Here is a 16,253-nt window from a genome sequence, read left to right as displayed (position 1 = left end):
TCATATAATCATATATTTTTCAATGTATCAGATAATTGGTTAGGATTAAAATGAATATTCATAGATCTTTCAGACCCAAAGGGAGAAATGTAACACTTGCTAGTCATCATTTTTAATAAAATTAAAGGTAAGGTTTTGAGACACTGTAAGCCAATAGTTTGATATAATTTAGTCAAGGAATTTTTAAGGATATGGTTCATTCATTGTAGTTGTTCAGAAGACTGGAAATAATGAGTAGGCAAATTATTGGTATTTGTAGGGTGTTGCAAAGCCTCTGCATTACCATAAATATAAAATTACTTCCCCTCTTGGTTTCTAGGTATTCAGGTGGAGGCTTTACAAATTTCTTGTGTCATCAGATTCTAAGTAACTGATTCTAGTAGGCTTTCTTGACTTAACAAACTCTGTAAAACATTTTTTTCTGCAAAACAACATAACTTTAGATTATTTCCTGAATTACTTAATCCTATTGCAAAATTATAAAGTTTTCAGTACATTCCTTTTATGTGAATGAGTTTGCGGGTGGTATGAAAAAGCCACCCAATCATATAACAGTATGAGTAAAGGAAAAATCCAGCAATGATATTGTTATTTTCATATAGTGTTCTTAGGTCTCTTTGATTTCTAATTTTATTTCAAAGAGAGCTATTTCTTAAATTATTGATAGGAGTTCCTGGTAGCAGTAATGAGGATTCTATCTCATACAAACTGTGGTAGTCCAAATTCATCTTGGTCTGAAAATTAATTGGTTTTGGATCTCTTTATTTACTTGAAAGGGAGGGAGGAAGGGAGAGAAAAAGACAGAGAGAGATAATTTCAATTAGCTAATTCACTCCCCAAATGCAGGCAAGAACCAGGTCTAGGCTGAAGCAGAAAGTCAGATCTTGTTAACTCAACCCAGGTCTCCCACATGTGTGACAGGAGCCTAATTACAGGTATCCTAGGATCTGTATTAGCAGGTAGCCGGAGCCAGGAGCCAGGAATTGAACTCATGTACTCCAATATGAGATAAAGGTGTTGTGGTTTTTTTTTTTTTTTTTTTTTTTTTTGGACAGGCAGTGTTAGACAGTGAGAGAAAGACAGAGAGAAAGGTCTTCCTTCCGTTGGTTCACCCCAGAAATGGCCGCTATGGCCAGCACACTGCGCCGATCTGAAGCCAGGAGCCAGGTGCTTCCTCCTGGTCTCCCATGCGGATGCTGGGCCCAAACACTTGGGCCATCCTCCACTGCCTTCCCGGGCCACAGCAGAGAGCCGGACTGGAAGAGGAGCAACCGGGACAGAACCGGCGCCCCAACCGGGTCTAGAACCCAGAGTACTGGCACTGCAGGTGGAGGATTAGCCTAGTGAGCTGTGGCATCGGCCAAGATAAAGGTGTTTTAATAGGCATCTTAATTGCTAGGCTAGAATACCACTCTTATTTCTTGGTTTGGATGTTTCATCTTGTTTTCCAGCATGAACTCTATAATAAATTACATAAATATATTCGAGAAATTAAGATGATTCTCATAAATCAGTAATTTCCCTTATAATATTCCAGTCACTACTGATGTTAGAAAGCTTCTATTCTTCCAGGACCAGTGCTGCGGCACAGTGGGGTAAGCTGCTTCTGCAGTGCCAGCATCCCATATAGGTGCCTGCTCGACTTCCAGCTGCTCCACTTCCAATCTAACTCCCTACTAATACACCTTGGAAAGCAGTGGATGATGGCCCAAGTCCTTAGTCTATTACACCCGCATGAGATACCTGCATGAAGATCCTGGCATTTTACTTCAGCCTGGCTCAGCCCTGGCTGCTGCAGCCATTTGGGGAATGAACCAGTGGATGGAAGCTCTCCCTCTCTCTCTCTCCTCTCTCTTTAGAATAAATAAATAATCCTTATAAAAATGAAAGCTTCTATTCTTCCAAAGTTGGCCAGTCCCATAAGACACCAGAAACATATGGGGTTATTCAAAAAGTTCATGGAAAATTCATAATTATAGAAAGAAATATGCATGAATTTTTAAAATTTTGCACCAAAATAATTGGTTCTTCCATGAACTGTTTTAAGTACCCTTATTTAGTATCAGTATCATTATTTACTTTAAGATTGACAGCTGTTTAAATAAAAATTGTATGTTCTGGCACTTGGACTTAATGTCTGTGAAATCAAAAGCTCCTAAAACTTCATGATGGTTGACTATTGCATAACATGTTTTATATTCCTTTATGAGTCTCCCACACAGGATCCATCAATGAATATTTACTCAGCATTGGAAATAGGAATATTAGATAAATCAAACCAAGGTCCAGTACCTTCCTCAACAACTGTAAGATGTGTTCAACCTATTCATTAATGACAAAGTCACACATTTTGTTAAAAACTGGCCACAGTTGCCTAGAATAGCATTAGGATTAGACAATAAGATTGGTTCAAAGTGAGTACAGCAGTTGACAAGAGTTGTGTTTATACAAAAGAAAGAGATGTACTTGTAATCATGGCCTAATTTTGGAGTAAGTGCAGCATTGGAAGCCTAAATTTCATGACAGAAAGGGGAGAATGGTTCAACAGTTAAAAAAAGTATCCAAATACAAATGGGGAAATCACAGCTAAGAGATGTGTGACGACCTTCTTCAGCTTGTTCTGACTATAATGAAAACAAGTTTCAGTGATGTTTTTGTGTAACAATTCAGTATTCAGCCTTTTCATAAAAGGTGGGAGTACTCAAATAACCCTCAGTTTTTTGTAGTATGTCATTTAATTTATATATTAGGTCGACTTTAAGAAAAACAATTGTCTATATGCCAGTGATTCATATCCCACAAATTTGGCTTCAATTTGATATTGCAACTTATTTAGGGAGGCTTTATGTTCTGGAAGACTAAGGAATTTAGTAAACAAGTGTCTAGCTTACTAGAATACAGGGTATTGGCAACTATCAATAATAATTAGCAAATATTATATAATAGTAATAATTAGGAAAATACACGAAGTTTTTATAAATGCCAAGAGAACATATTAGGTGAATCTCTGAATCCCTGGGGTATCCATTGCCACAGATATTAAAAGCCTCCAATTCTGCAAGTAAACCTCAATGAAGATGATCCTTAACTCCTACATAAAGGGCACAGAACATAAAGCTGGACATCAGGCCTATTACATAAATTGTTGAGCTCAGCCCCAGATGCTGACATGGAAATAAGATTGTGTACCACTGGTTTCCACAGATAAATCAACTATTTACTTCTCATAGAGCTTGGACAAATCTAGAAACAGATTTCCTTTCTTTGTCAAATTGTCCCTCCATTCTCACAGGTAATATAGGAGTGTAATGAAGTGAATGTTCTGCCTTTAGTATGCTCTGTTTCTGTAGTTGTTTAACTACTGGTCCTATTCATTGTATTTGAGCTAAAATAGAGAAGGTTCTCTATACATGCCCAAAGTTTTCCATTGTTGTAAATTAGGAAGATGATACTGATTTCTTTTATTAAATCGCCATCATTTGTGCCCAGGACACATAAATACGGGTATATTTCCTGTAATTCAGGGTACTTTTCCAGCATAGGTTGACTGTCACTTCTCCACAGCCCCTTTTTGCTTCAGGAAGCACACATTTACCAACCCAGATGTCTCACATCCTAGGAGCTCCAAATCAACTCCATCCCTCATACACAACATTGTAGACCTTAAATTTTATAGCAGGTCCCTTCCTGACAGGTTTCAGGGCACACTAGAAGACAAAATGCAATTTTATAAGAGAGGGTTTATTTTCATGCACATCTCAGAAGTAAAAGAACAGTAGAAGGTAGTCCAGAATTGGGTTTGCTGAATTAGGCCGAACAAGAGAGATCTGTAGAACTTGCCCGGTGCATGGCTCCAGTATCCATGATAAAAGGTAGGAAAAGATTAAAATAGGAAAAAGAAATAGACACGAAGTTTTTATAAATGCCAAGAGAACATATTAGGTGAATCTCTGAATCCCTGGGGTATCCACTGCCACAGATATTAAAAGCCTCCAATTCTGCAAGTAAACAAAAAGTTTATCTCATTCCAAGTTCTGAGTTTTACTCATTATGTCAGTTTTGTGTATTGATTTGCAAATTTGCCACTTATTTCCTGTCTGATTTCATGAAGCAGGGAAGATCTCCATGAGGTAGTACAGTTTCAGAGTTACAGTGCATCTTCCTCAATCTGTTCTAGGACGGCTCTTCCATAGTGTCTACTGACTTTCCATTAGCATTCAACCTCTTACTTGTTGGTGGTCCTGGAGAACAGTTTGCTCGCTTTTTGAATAAGTATAACTGGGAAGCTAATACTACAGTCTTAAGTTTCTTTTTTATTATCTTTCTCTGTATTTCTAACAAACCTGGGTTGCAATCACCAACCCCTGAGAAACTATCTGTCCTTGCCACCTACCTATCTTTTTTCTTACTTATATTTGAATTTCTGGCAACAGATGTTTCATAAAAAATGGAGAGGACCGGATGGCACTGAGGCTCACTTGGTTAATCCTCTGCCTGCGGCGCCGGCATCCCATATGGGCACCAGTTCTAGTCTCAGTTGCCCCTCTTCCAGTCCAGCTCTCTGCTGTGGCCAGGGAAGGCAGTGGAGGATGGCCCAAGTGCTTGGGCACCTGCACTCGCATGGGAGACCAGGAAGAAGCACCTGACTCCTGGCTTCAGATCGGCGCAGTTCCGGCAGTAGCGGTCATTTGAGGGGTGAAGGAAGACGGAAGGAAGACCTTTCTCTCTGTCTTTCTCTCTCACTGTCTATGACTCTACCTGTCAAATAAATTTAAAAAATTAAAAAAAATAAATTAAAAATTAAAAAAATGGAGAGGACCAAGGGTCTATTGTTATCCATTGATGAATTTATATGAATTTATATATGTAAATGTAGAAAATGCCTCCCTGAACTGTAGTGAAAATCAATAGTGCAATCACCCAGCTTCTGGGCACAGGATTTACCATTTCCCAGTTTATTTTCTGCATAAAGCTTTCAGGTAGTGCTGTTAGCAATTCTGCATGTTGGGTTTCCAAGGCACGAAGAGTAGCCTGAGTTGTTGGAAGAAGTGGACTACTGGATTCCTGAGGCCTTGGCAGTCCCTCATGTGAAGGTTCTCATTTGGCCTCTGTTGTACTTGTTCTATGAGTCAAACAAAGTCAATTGAAGGAAAAATTCCATGTCATAGTCAGTGTACATACCCAGGGGTAGGCCTATAGATTAAAAAATACACTGAAGAACACTTGGGAAATGTCTATGGGTCTCCCTGGAACATTGGAAAAATAGTTCTTAAAATAGCTAATATCAGCTAGAGAAAGGACAGATGAATCTTATCATTTGGACCTTATCTAAATTCTCAAAATCTACTTGTTCTTATCTCTTAACCACTTCTGCCCCGTCTCCATGTTTTGAATTGACTATAACATCCATAAATCCCCTCTCAAGAATAGGTATTAGCATAACACTTATGAGCATAATTTTTTATTTCATAAAATATCATGACTCAAGCCATGGTCCTTGCCTTTTGTGACTATTTGGTCCTTAAAATTCTAGCTGGAGTTGGCATCCTTAAACCCTTATGCCAAAGTGTGTTAGAGTTTGGACAGATTCAATGTAGTTAGTTCCTGGTATATGAAGTCAGAGAATCCTCTTCCTTAGTAGTCTATATCTAAATTAACAGGAGAAATGCAATAATCTAAGATAAAAAAATGCAACTCGTGTGCTATTTCTGAAGAGTAAATTGAATATTAGGAAGTTCCTAATTTAACTGAATTTTAAATTCATGGGTAAACAAATATCTGGATCTCAATTCTCCAGATTCTTGAATTTTCTTAGTCCATTAATGATCTACAACTATCCTAACACATGACAAACCTGAAATAATATAACCAGGGTGAATTTGTCTACCTGAACATTTAGATACTAATGCACCACAAAATTTCTGTGATTTTCGATTAAGACAAATTAGAACAAAGATTTATTTGGAATTTCTTAGTTATCAAGGGTAGATTTAATACATGTAATGCTGCCTATCCTGCCAGCAATTTCCAAAATTGTGAGATTGAACCATTAAAATCAGGTTAGCATAAAAGATCAGGTTGTTCATGTGGAAGGAAGCAGATGTACAAAATTACTTCCTACCCCTGACACCACCACAGCATTCACAATCTAAAGCCCCCAAATGGGAATACCATTCTAATGAAGATAAGAATATGTGAATTTAGATAATATTGCACCACAGAGAAGACACCAGTGAATCACAAGATTCCTCAATTTTCAGTCAAAGCCAAGCTGAGATATAAAATGAAGAATCTTTCATGTTGATCCTATCATCCATGTGGGTTACTGATGAAGAATTAACCATAAAAATATTCATGTTCCCATTCATCTCCTCATGAGCACTTTATGTTCAGTTTATGTTGTTGTAAATACACTATAAGCATTCATGTATGTATGTTTTGGGTCATACACGTATGAATTTTTGTTAATTCTATGACTGAGAGTATGTTAAATCATCCACCTATTTGAATACTTTGTAAGAATATTCTAAAAATATCCATAGATTTTCAATTTTGATATACTAGTATGTGTTTATCTGATTGTTGTTTGAATTATATTTTTTCCTGTGGCTAATGGCTTTGAGTCATTTGCTTTCATATTTGCTTTCATATATCATTTGCTATTCACATGCTTTTTAGTCATTTGGCTATTTTCTTTTGTGAAGTACCTATTTAAATGTTTTAGTCATCACTTTTTGACAAGTAAACATTAAGGCTTTTATTTAGTGATCCTTCATTGAGTTTATACATTTATAAATAAAAAATTGAACTTTAATGCAAACAAACTTGTCCATGTTTTACCTTATGGTTAGGGTTTCCCTGAAGTTATGGTGCTCTCCTACGTTATGCTCAACAAGCTTTATTATTTTTCCTTTCATATGTCGACCAATATTATGCAAGGAAAATATTTATTTGTATGGTATGAAAGGGAAGGAGCTTTTCTCAATATTGTTATCCAATAGACCTGGCATCAACTGTTGAACAGGCAGTCTTTTTCTCACCATGTGACAGTGGCACTTTTATCATAAATTAAGTAATATTTTTGATTATCTGTTTTTGGAATCTCTTTTGTACCACTGGGCCAATTTTCTGTCTTTTGTCATAGTAACCTTATAATAGGCAATGACATTGGTCATGTAACTCATGCAACTTTGTTCATCTTCATCAAGACTATCTTAGCATTTCCTGACTGTTTGCATCCAATATAATTCTTGAAAACAGATGGCTGCTTTCTAAAAGATCTAATAAGATTCAGTTTGGAGTTAAAAAATATAAATATGCAAGACAATTTTTGAACTATTCCTAATCAGAGGCTTTCTGTTGGAATTAATGAAAACAAAATGACTGAAAATGGGGAGAGTTGTTATAATATTTTTAATATGACACTGATATCTATAATCTTAATGCTGCTGAGTTCACTGTGGAATTGGAAAGCAATATAATGAACATGTGTTGCAAGAGAATAGTTTTTGCCGTTTTTGTGTTAAGCGTATGTGATATGACAAATGTGGTACTAAAGAGATAAAAGGGAATTAAATGCAATGGGATATTAGAAAAATTTTTTAGAAATATGTAATTGAATCTGCAAATTTAACTACAGAATACTTCAAACATTCTTCAAAAATGGAATTAAAATTAATTTTGGTGCAAAAATTTTTAAATCATATCACTACATATCTTCATTAATAAAGTATTGTCTGCTTACTTTCAATCCTGTTTTATAAGCCTCTTTACCTAAATAATTGATGTTTCTGAGGTTCCTGAAAATATAATCTTCTTAAAATTCATTTTTATTCTTGAAAAAAAATTTTCTTGAAGTCCAGAGAGACAAAGAGAACTCTAATCTGCTGGTTCACTCTCCAAATGCCCACTATGGCCAGGGCTAGGATGAGGCCAAAACCTGAAGCTGGGAAGTCAATCCATATCTTCCACACAGAATGAAGGAATCAAATTATTCCAGTCATCATGGGTACTTCCCACAGTCTGCACTAGCAGGAAGCTGGAGCCAGGAATCAAATCCAGGTACTGTGATATGGAATACAGGTAACTTCACCAGCACCTTAACCACTAAGCTCATCACTCACCTGTTATTTCACATAGAAATACATTTAATTTCAGTTATTTATTTCTTAATACAGCAGCTTTGCTTAAATTTCTAATTTAGTTTCTAATTGTGTTCAGAACTTTTTCTGTGAACAAAGAAATTTATATCTTACTGTACCAGTTAGGATATCAAGTATAGTATTGATTAGAAATAATGACAGAAAATCACTGTTTTATTCCCTATCTCAGAGGAAAACTTTCAATATCCCATTACCAATAATTTCCTAATTGGATCTCTTTTATAAATATATTTTATCTATTAAATAATTTTCTTCTATTCCTAGTTCCAATAAAGGGATTTTTTAGAGAAAGACTTTATAATTTTTATCAAATAATTTCTGTTTATTATTTGGGATGATCCTATGGCTTTTCTTCTCCATTATGTTATATTGGTAAATTAAATGGAATGTTTTACTGTTCCAGGAACCTATATAGAACATTATATTGCATTTAGTTGTTTATTTAGGCTCTTCTTGTCTGTAGCACTTTACTTTTGAATAATCTTCATAAGTTTGAGAAAACTTGGTCAAACATTTTGTAGAGTGTCTCTCACATGGGATTTGTTTGATGAATTTCTCATGATTACATTGGGCATATGGGTTTTCAGGAGGAAGATCATAAAGAGCAAGTCTCATCATATCATATGAATGGTAATTTAACACTATGATGTTAATTACCATATAGAGATAGTTCTTGTCAGGTTTCTTCACTGTGAAGTTACTCTTCCTTCTGACTTCCCATTTTCATAGCATACTGTTTGGAAGAAAGTCACTAGCACAACCCACAGTTCAGAAATAAGGAATTCTGCTCCACTTTCTTGAACATAAGTTATCTACAAATATTATTTGGAATTTTTCTGCATAAGTAACTGGATATTCTATCCAATTTATATGTTCATTCATTTAATTATATCATTATGGATTCATAGATGTTTATTTTATATTTTGATATGATATGATAAAATATTTGTTTTGTATAAAAATTTCCAGCTTTTACAATTAGGAGTTCTTTGGGTTGGTTTCTATGTTTGTTTGCTATACTTCCCATCAATGTGAGGTTATTAATTATTTTTTAGTACATCCTCACTCTCTGACAAACAAGGCACTCTGGGTTCATCTTGTACATATACTGGTCAATCCCAGAATCAGCAAGGATCCTTGAGATTTTTGTTGAAAAGTGGTATTAAAAACTAAGATTTGGGGTGAAAGAATTTGAAGAATCAGTTACAATGCCATTTGAGTTTCCCACGTTCCAGATCAGAATGCCTGGGTTCAAGTCCCAACTCTACTTCCAACTCCAGACTCCTGCTAATTCCCACTCTGGGAGGCAATGGTGATGGCTCAAGTACTTGTTTCCCTTCCAATCTTCTGGAAAATATGCATTGACTTCCCAGATTATGGCTTTAGCCTGGCAATTTCTCTCTCTCTATCTCTCTCTCTCTCTCTATCTCTCCCTCTGCCTTTCAAATAAAAAGGAAACAATTTTTTAATTTAAAAAATGCTAAATCAACTGTTATTAGAATGCCATTGCTGGGGCCAGCGCTGTGGCACAGCTGGTTAAAGCTCCGGCCTGAAGTGCTGCCATCCAATATGGGCGCTAGTTATAGTCCTGGCTGCTCCTCTTCTGATCCAGCTCTCTGTTATGGCCTAGGAAAGCAGTGGAAGATGGCCCAAATCCTTGGGTCCCTGCACTCCTGTGAGATACCTGGAGGAAGCTCATGGCTCCTGGCTTCGGATAGGTTTAGCTCCAGCCATTGTGGCCATCTGAGGAGGGAACCAGATGATGGGAGACCTCTCTCTCTCTCTGTCTCTACCTCTCTCTGTCTTTCAAATAAATAAAAATAAATAAATAAGGAATGACATTGCTTCTAGACCTTTTCAGCTGACATAGTAAAGAAATATATATTTGGACAATATCTGAGTATTAAAACATCTATAAATATTTATAACTACCTATATTGTATATAAATGACACACATCAATTTATACTAATGTCTACAATTCTAACCCATGAATCATTCTAGCTTTTTCTTTTATCTGTAACTTGCATTCCAACATAAGAAAATGTATACTATTTGCTAATCATTTACTTAATTACTCAATTCCAGAACACATATGTAGCAGTTTCAGAATTGGTGACTCATAAATCCATGGGAAGCAACTTTATCAAGTGGACTGTAGTACTTACACATATGGGCTTTAGTGTAATAGATCTCATTCATTTCCAAAGTTACTTATGTGGGGAGCAACTCGGACTAAGACTGTTACTGGAATTAAGACTTATTCTATGCATCTGCTCTCCCACAATATGGCGCTAAGAAGGGAGTAACAGCTTCTACGCAGCTGCCTCCAGTTCAACCAAGAAACTGTAGGACCTGCTCCTGATTGCAGGAGAGCAGCGTACTCAGCGTGTGGGTAGCAGAGTTGGGATTGGCGGAAGAGGACTATAAAGGAGGAGAGAGACAACATGCACCAGGAACATCTAAGGGGAACATCCGAAGGAACACCTGTGCAGCCCCCGAGAGAGCCGGCCGGTGGTGTGCCGCTCCCCCGCGGAAGTGGGGAATGTGGCAGCAGCAAACCCGGGGAGGGCCGAGCAGACAAAAGAACAGCGCAGGGTCCTGTGTCGTTCCTCCACGAAGACGGGGAGCAACAACTTATGTCAGCATCTTTACCAACTTTTCAATCTTACCAGCAAGGTTGTTTCATACATTAGTGATACAGCTGGGCTCTTTTGTCACATTCTGTATTCCATCTTGGTATCCTGCAACCTTCTGAATTAGTTTTCATTAGAGTTTGTAGTGCTGTAAAGTTTGATGAGTTCTGACAAATGCATTGTGCCATGTATCCACCCTAACAGTACTATACAGAATACATTCAGTGTGCTTTATGTATCCATTACTTGCTCTTCCATGCAAATCCCTGTCAAGTACTGTCTATAGTTCCTCCTTTTCCAGAATGTCCTTAAATGGAAGCACACTGTAAGTGGCCTTTTAAGACAGGCTTCTTTCACCTAGCAAGATGTATTGAATATCTATCCATATCTGTGTGTGGTTTGATGGATATTTCCTTTTCATTGCTTGTTTTCCATTCTTTGGATATACCACAGTTAGTTTCTACCCTCACCAAAAGATATTTTCGCTAATTCCAGTTATTGGGAATTATGAGAAAAGAAGTTATAAGTATTCTCATGCTAGTTTCTGTGTGGACATGAAGTTTCAGATTAATTTGGTAAATACTTGGGAAACTAGTGGCTGAATGAATGGCAAGACTATGTTTAGCTTTATAAGAAACTGCCAAACTATCTTCAAAGTAGCTGTGCCATTTTGCAATGCCATTGCCAATGAACACTATTTGCCTCCAGCAATTGGCATTATCATATATATCATATTTTGCTAATTATACTGTAAGTTTATTGGTATCTTAATGTCCAATTTGCATTTCTCTAATGATAGAAATTGTTGATCATCATCACATGTTTGCCATCTGTATATAATTTACTGATATCTGTTCAGATCTGTTGATCATTTCTTAATTGGTTGCATATTTTCATACTGTTTAAACTGTTCTTTATATATCTGGAAAGAAAGCCTGTATCATATATATGTATTGAAAATGGTTTCTCCAATCTGTAGGCTAGGTTTTCATTAACATAGTGTCTTCTGCCAAACAGAGCTTTTGGTTTATTTTTAAAAGTTTGATTTACCATTTATTTCCCACAGGGTGTGCTTTTGATGATGTATCTGAAAAACTTATCATAAAACCCAAGGTCACATAGATTTTCTCTAATGTTTTTCTTCTAGAAACTTTAAATTTTTACATTTTATATATAGTTCTATGATCTATTTTGAGCTAATGCTTGTGAAACATTTAAGGCATATGAATAGGTTCACTTTTTATATATGCTATTCCTTCATTCCAGCACTATTTATTGATCACTATCCAGTGATAGTAATTTTTGAAGACTATCCTTTTTGCACTGTGCTTCTGTCAAAGATCAGTTGACTATATTTGCATATGTCTACATCTGGAGTCACCATTTTGTACAACTGACCCATGTGTCTATTCTTTTGTCAATACCGCACTGTCTAGATTAGTGTAGCTTTATAGTAAGAGTCTTAATGTTAGGTAATGTGATTCCTCTACCTTTGCTGTTCTACAGTATTCTAAGTCTTTGTATATACAATTTTAAAAAGATTTTCATTAGCTACAAAATAGCTTGCTGAGATTTTGAAAAAGATTGCTTAGTATATAGATCAAATTAGGAAGGACTGACATCTAGACAATATTAAATAAGATTGAAATGAGTTTACAGATCAGGTTAGGAAAAAAATCTAAATAACATTGAGTTTTCCAATGTGTTAACACAGACTATTTGTTCATTTAGATTTTCATTATTTCATAAAAATTTATAGTTTTCTGCACATAAATAGATCCTACACCCATTTATTTATATTTATATCCAAGGATTTTATTCCTTTGCTTTGGGGTTTTTAGGTGCTATTATATATATATATATATATATATATATATATATATATATTTCAAATTCCAGCAGTTCATTACCTACACATAAGAAAGTAAATGACTTCTGCATATTCTTTTTTTTTCTTTTTTTTTTTTTGACAGGCAGAGTGGACAGTGAGAGAGAGAGACAGAGAGAAAGGTCTTCCTTTGCCGTTGGTTCACCCTCCAATGGCTGCCGCAGCCGGCGCGCTGCGACCGGCGCACTGCGCTGATCCGATGGCAGGAGCCAGGAGCCAGGTGCTTTTCCTGGTCTCCCATGGGGTGCAGGGCCCAAGCACCTGGGCCATCCTCCACTGCACTCCCGGGCCACAGCAGAGAGCTGGCCTGGAAGAGGGGCAACCGGGACAGAATCCGGCGCCCCGACCGGGACTAGAACCCGGTGTGCCGGCGCCGCTAGGCGGAGGATTAGCCTAGTGAGCCGCGGCGCCGGCCGACTTCTGCATATTAACCCTTATTCTTTTGCCTTGCTATGCATATTTATAGCTCTAGGATGTTTTTCTTTTGTAGAATCTTTGGGATTTGTCTTTTCCCACAGACAATGCCATCTATAAATATATTTTATATTTTTATATTACAATCTGTATGCTTTATTACTTTTTTCTATTTATTGAACTAACTTCCAGTATGTTGTTCTATAGGAATGGTGCCAGAGGACATCTTTGCCTTGCTTCTGACCTCAAATTATCCACAGTTTCCCATCACTTACTGCAGGATTTATTTTTAATTTTTTTTCTTTGTTGGCTTGAGGAAATGTCCCTATATTTCTTCCTTGTTGAGAGTTTCCATTGTGAATGGATGTTAGATTTTGTCAAATGAGTTTTCTACATCTATTGATATGATCATATGTTTGTTCTTCTATAGCCTGTTGACATGGTTGAATTTTGAATGCTGAAGCAGGCTTACATACCTGGTATAAATCCTGGTTGATTTTGGGTTTAATTCAATTTATTTTTCTGCACATTGTTGAATCCAAATTGAAAACATTTCATTGAGGACTTTTATGTCAATATTCATGAGAGAAAAGCCGTTTTATTTAAATGTCTTTTATCTTGTTATGTTGCAATAAAAATAGTTTGATGTAATGAGTAGGAAGTATTCTGTTTGTATTTTCTGGAAGTGTTAGTGGAGAAACGTATTATTTTTTCCTAAATTTTGTAAAATTCTGGGGCCGGCACCGTGGCTTACTTGGTTAATCCTTCGCCTGTGGTGCTGGCATCCCATATGGGCACTGGGTTCTAGTCCCGGTTGCTCCTCTTCCAGTCCAGCTCTCTGCTGTGGGCCAGGAAGGCAGTGGAGGATGGACCAAGTACTTGGGTGCCTGCACCCGCATGGGAGACCAGGAAGAAGCACCAGGCTCCTGGCTTCGGGTTGGTGCAGCGCTGACTGTAGGGTTCATTTGGAGAGTGAACCAACGGAAGGAAGACCTTTCTCTCTGTCTCTCCCTCTCACTGTCTATAACTCTACTTGTCAAATAAATTTTAAAAAATTGTAAAATTAACCCATAAAATTGTCTAAGCTTGATGGTTTCTTTTTGGAATGTTATTAATCATTAATTCAATTTAAGTAACCAATGTATGGCTAGTCAGTTTGTGAGTATGGTAGGTTTTGTCTTTCAAGGAAGTTGCCCATTTTATTTCTCAAATTTTGGGGCATAGAGTTGTTCTTAGTACTGGCTTAAGTTCTGTAAGTTCTGTGGTTGGGGTGGGTGCACATTTGGACTAGAGGTGAAAGTGCTATTAAGATGTCCATGTTCCACACCGGAGTACCTGAGTTCCATTTCTGGCTTTGGCTCTTGCCTCCAGCTTCCTACTACTGCAGACACAGGTAGGAGCTGCTGATGGCTCAAATAAGTATGTTCCTGACACTCTTGTGGGATACCTGGATTGAGTTTTCAGCTCCCAGTTTTGGCATATTTACAGCTCTAGGATGTTTTTCTTTTGTAGAATATTTGGGATTTGTCTTTTCCCACAGAAATGCCATCTATAAATATATTTATAAATACCCAGCTCTGGCCTTTGTGGGTATTTGAAGATATAATCAGTGGACAGGGACTATGTTTCTTAAACTACAGTCACATTTGAAAAGGAAGGAAAGCTTAAACAAATAAAAGTCCATGGGATTGGTAACAGTGGCTCCTCTTTTATTTCTGATATTGATCATTTGTCTTTCTTCCCTTGCTTTCTCAAGAAGTTTAACATTTTACTGATGTTTTAAGAAATCAACTTTTGGAATTGTTAGTTTTCTGTGATTTTTTTCCTGTCTAAACTGCACTGATTTCCATTCTGATATTTGTTATATCTTTCTTCCTGTTTGCTTAAGGTTTGAAGTACTCTCCCCTTTCTGTATTTTTCTTATATGGAAGTTTAGATTGCTAATTTTTTTTTTTTTTGACAGGCAGAGTGGACAGTGAGAGACAGAGAGAGAAAGGTCTTCCTTTGCCGTTGGTTCACCCTCCAATGGCCGCCGCTGCAGCCGGCGCACCGCGCTGATCCTGGCAGGAGCCAGGAGCCAGGTGCTTTTCCTGGTCTCCCATGGGGTGCAGGGCCCAAGCACCTGGGCCATCCTCCACTGCACTCCCTGGCCATAGCAGAGAGCTGGCCTGGAAGAGGGGCAACCGGGACAGAATCCGGCGCCCCAACCGGGACTAGAACCCGGTGTGCCGGCGCCGCAAGGCGGAGGATTAGCCTATTGAGCCACGGCGCCGGCTTAGATTGCTAATTTTTTATACTTTTTCTTTTCTAATGCATGAATTTAATGTAAAATTTTCCCTGTAAGCAGGCCTTCATCATATTTTGTGAATTATGATAAGTAGTGTTTTCATGTGGACTTAGTTAAAAATAATTTTTAATTTCTCAAGTGACTTGTTTGTTGATGTATCTGTTATTTAGGTTAATATTTAACTTTCAATTTGGGGTTTTCACAGATATATCTTTATAGACTCCTAGTTTTATTCCACTGCGGCCTGATAATTTATTTAGTATGATTTATAATCTCTCATATGTGTTAAAGTCTGTTTTATGGCATATAGTATAATCTAATTTAGTGAATGTTTCATGTGAGTTTTAGAATAATATATACTTTCCTATTGTTGAGGAGACTATTCTATAATATCAAACAATTTAATTGATAGTGCTGTTAATATCCTTACTGTTTCCTTCTTTTTTTTTTTTACTGCTTGATTATTACTACCAGAGAGATATTGAAGCTTCTGGCCATAACAGTGTATTTGTCTATTTCTTATTTCAGTTCTATCAACTTTTACATCATGTCTTGATATTCTGTTGTTAGGTGCTTACACATTTATGATTATTATATCTTGCAGAATTGACTGTTTATATTCTTGTAATTCTATTCTTTATGCCTGGAAATCTCCTTTTTCTGAAATCTGCTTTGTCTGTCATCAATATAGTTACTCCAACTGTGCTTCAATTAGTTTCATAATGATATATCATTCTCCATTGCATTACTTTTAACTATCGGAATCTTTAGAGATTTCTTGTAGACAACACTTACTTGTCCTAATCCATTCTGACAAACTATTAATTTAGATTAATCACATTTTCTTCTATGTCTTTACAGGATACA

The sequence above is a fragment of the Oryctolagus cuniculus genome, chromosome 12 (assembly GCF_051225735.1).
Source record: "Oryctolagus cuniculus isolate XC-2025 breed Fujian yellow rabbit chromosome 12, ASM5122573v1, whole genome shotgun sequence".
In the NCBI taxonomy this organism is placed as follows: domain Eukaryota; kingdom Metazoa; phylum Chordata; class Mammalia; order Lagomorpha; family Leporidae; genus Oryctolagus; species Oryctolagus cuniculus.
Note: the sequence above shows the minus strand (reverse complement) of the source record.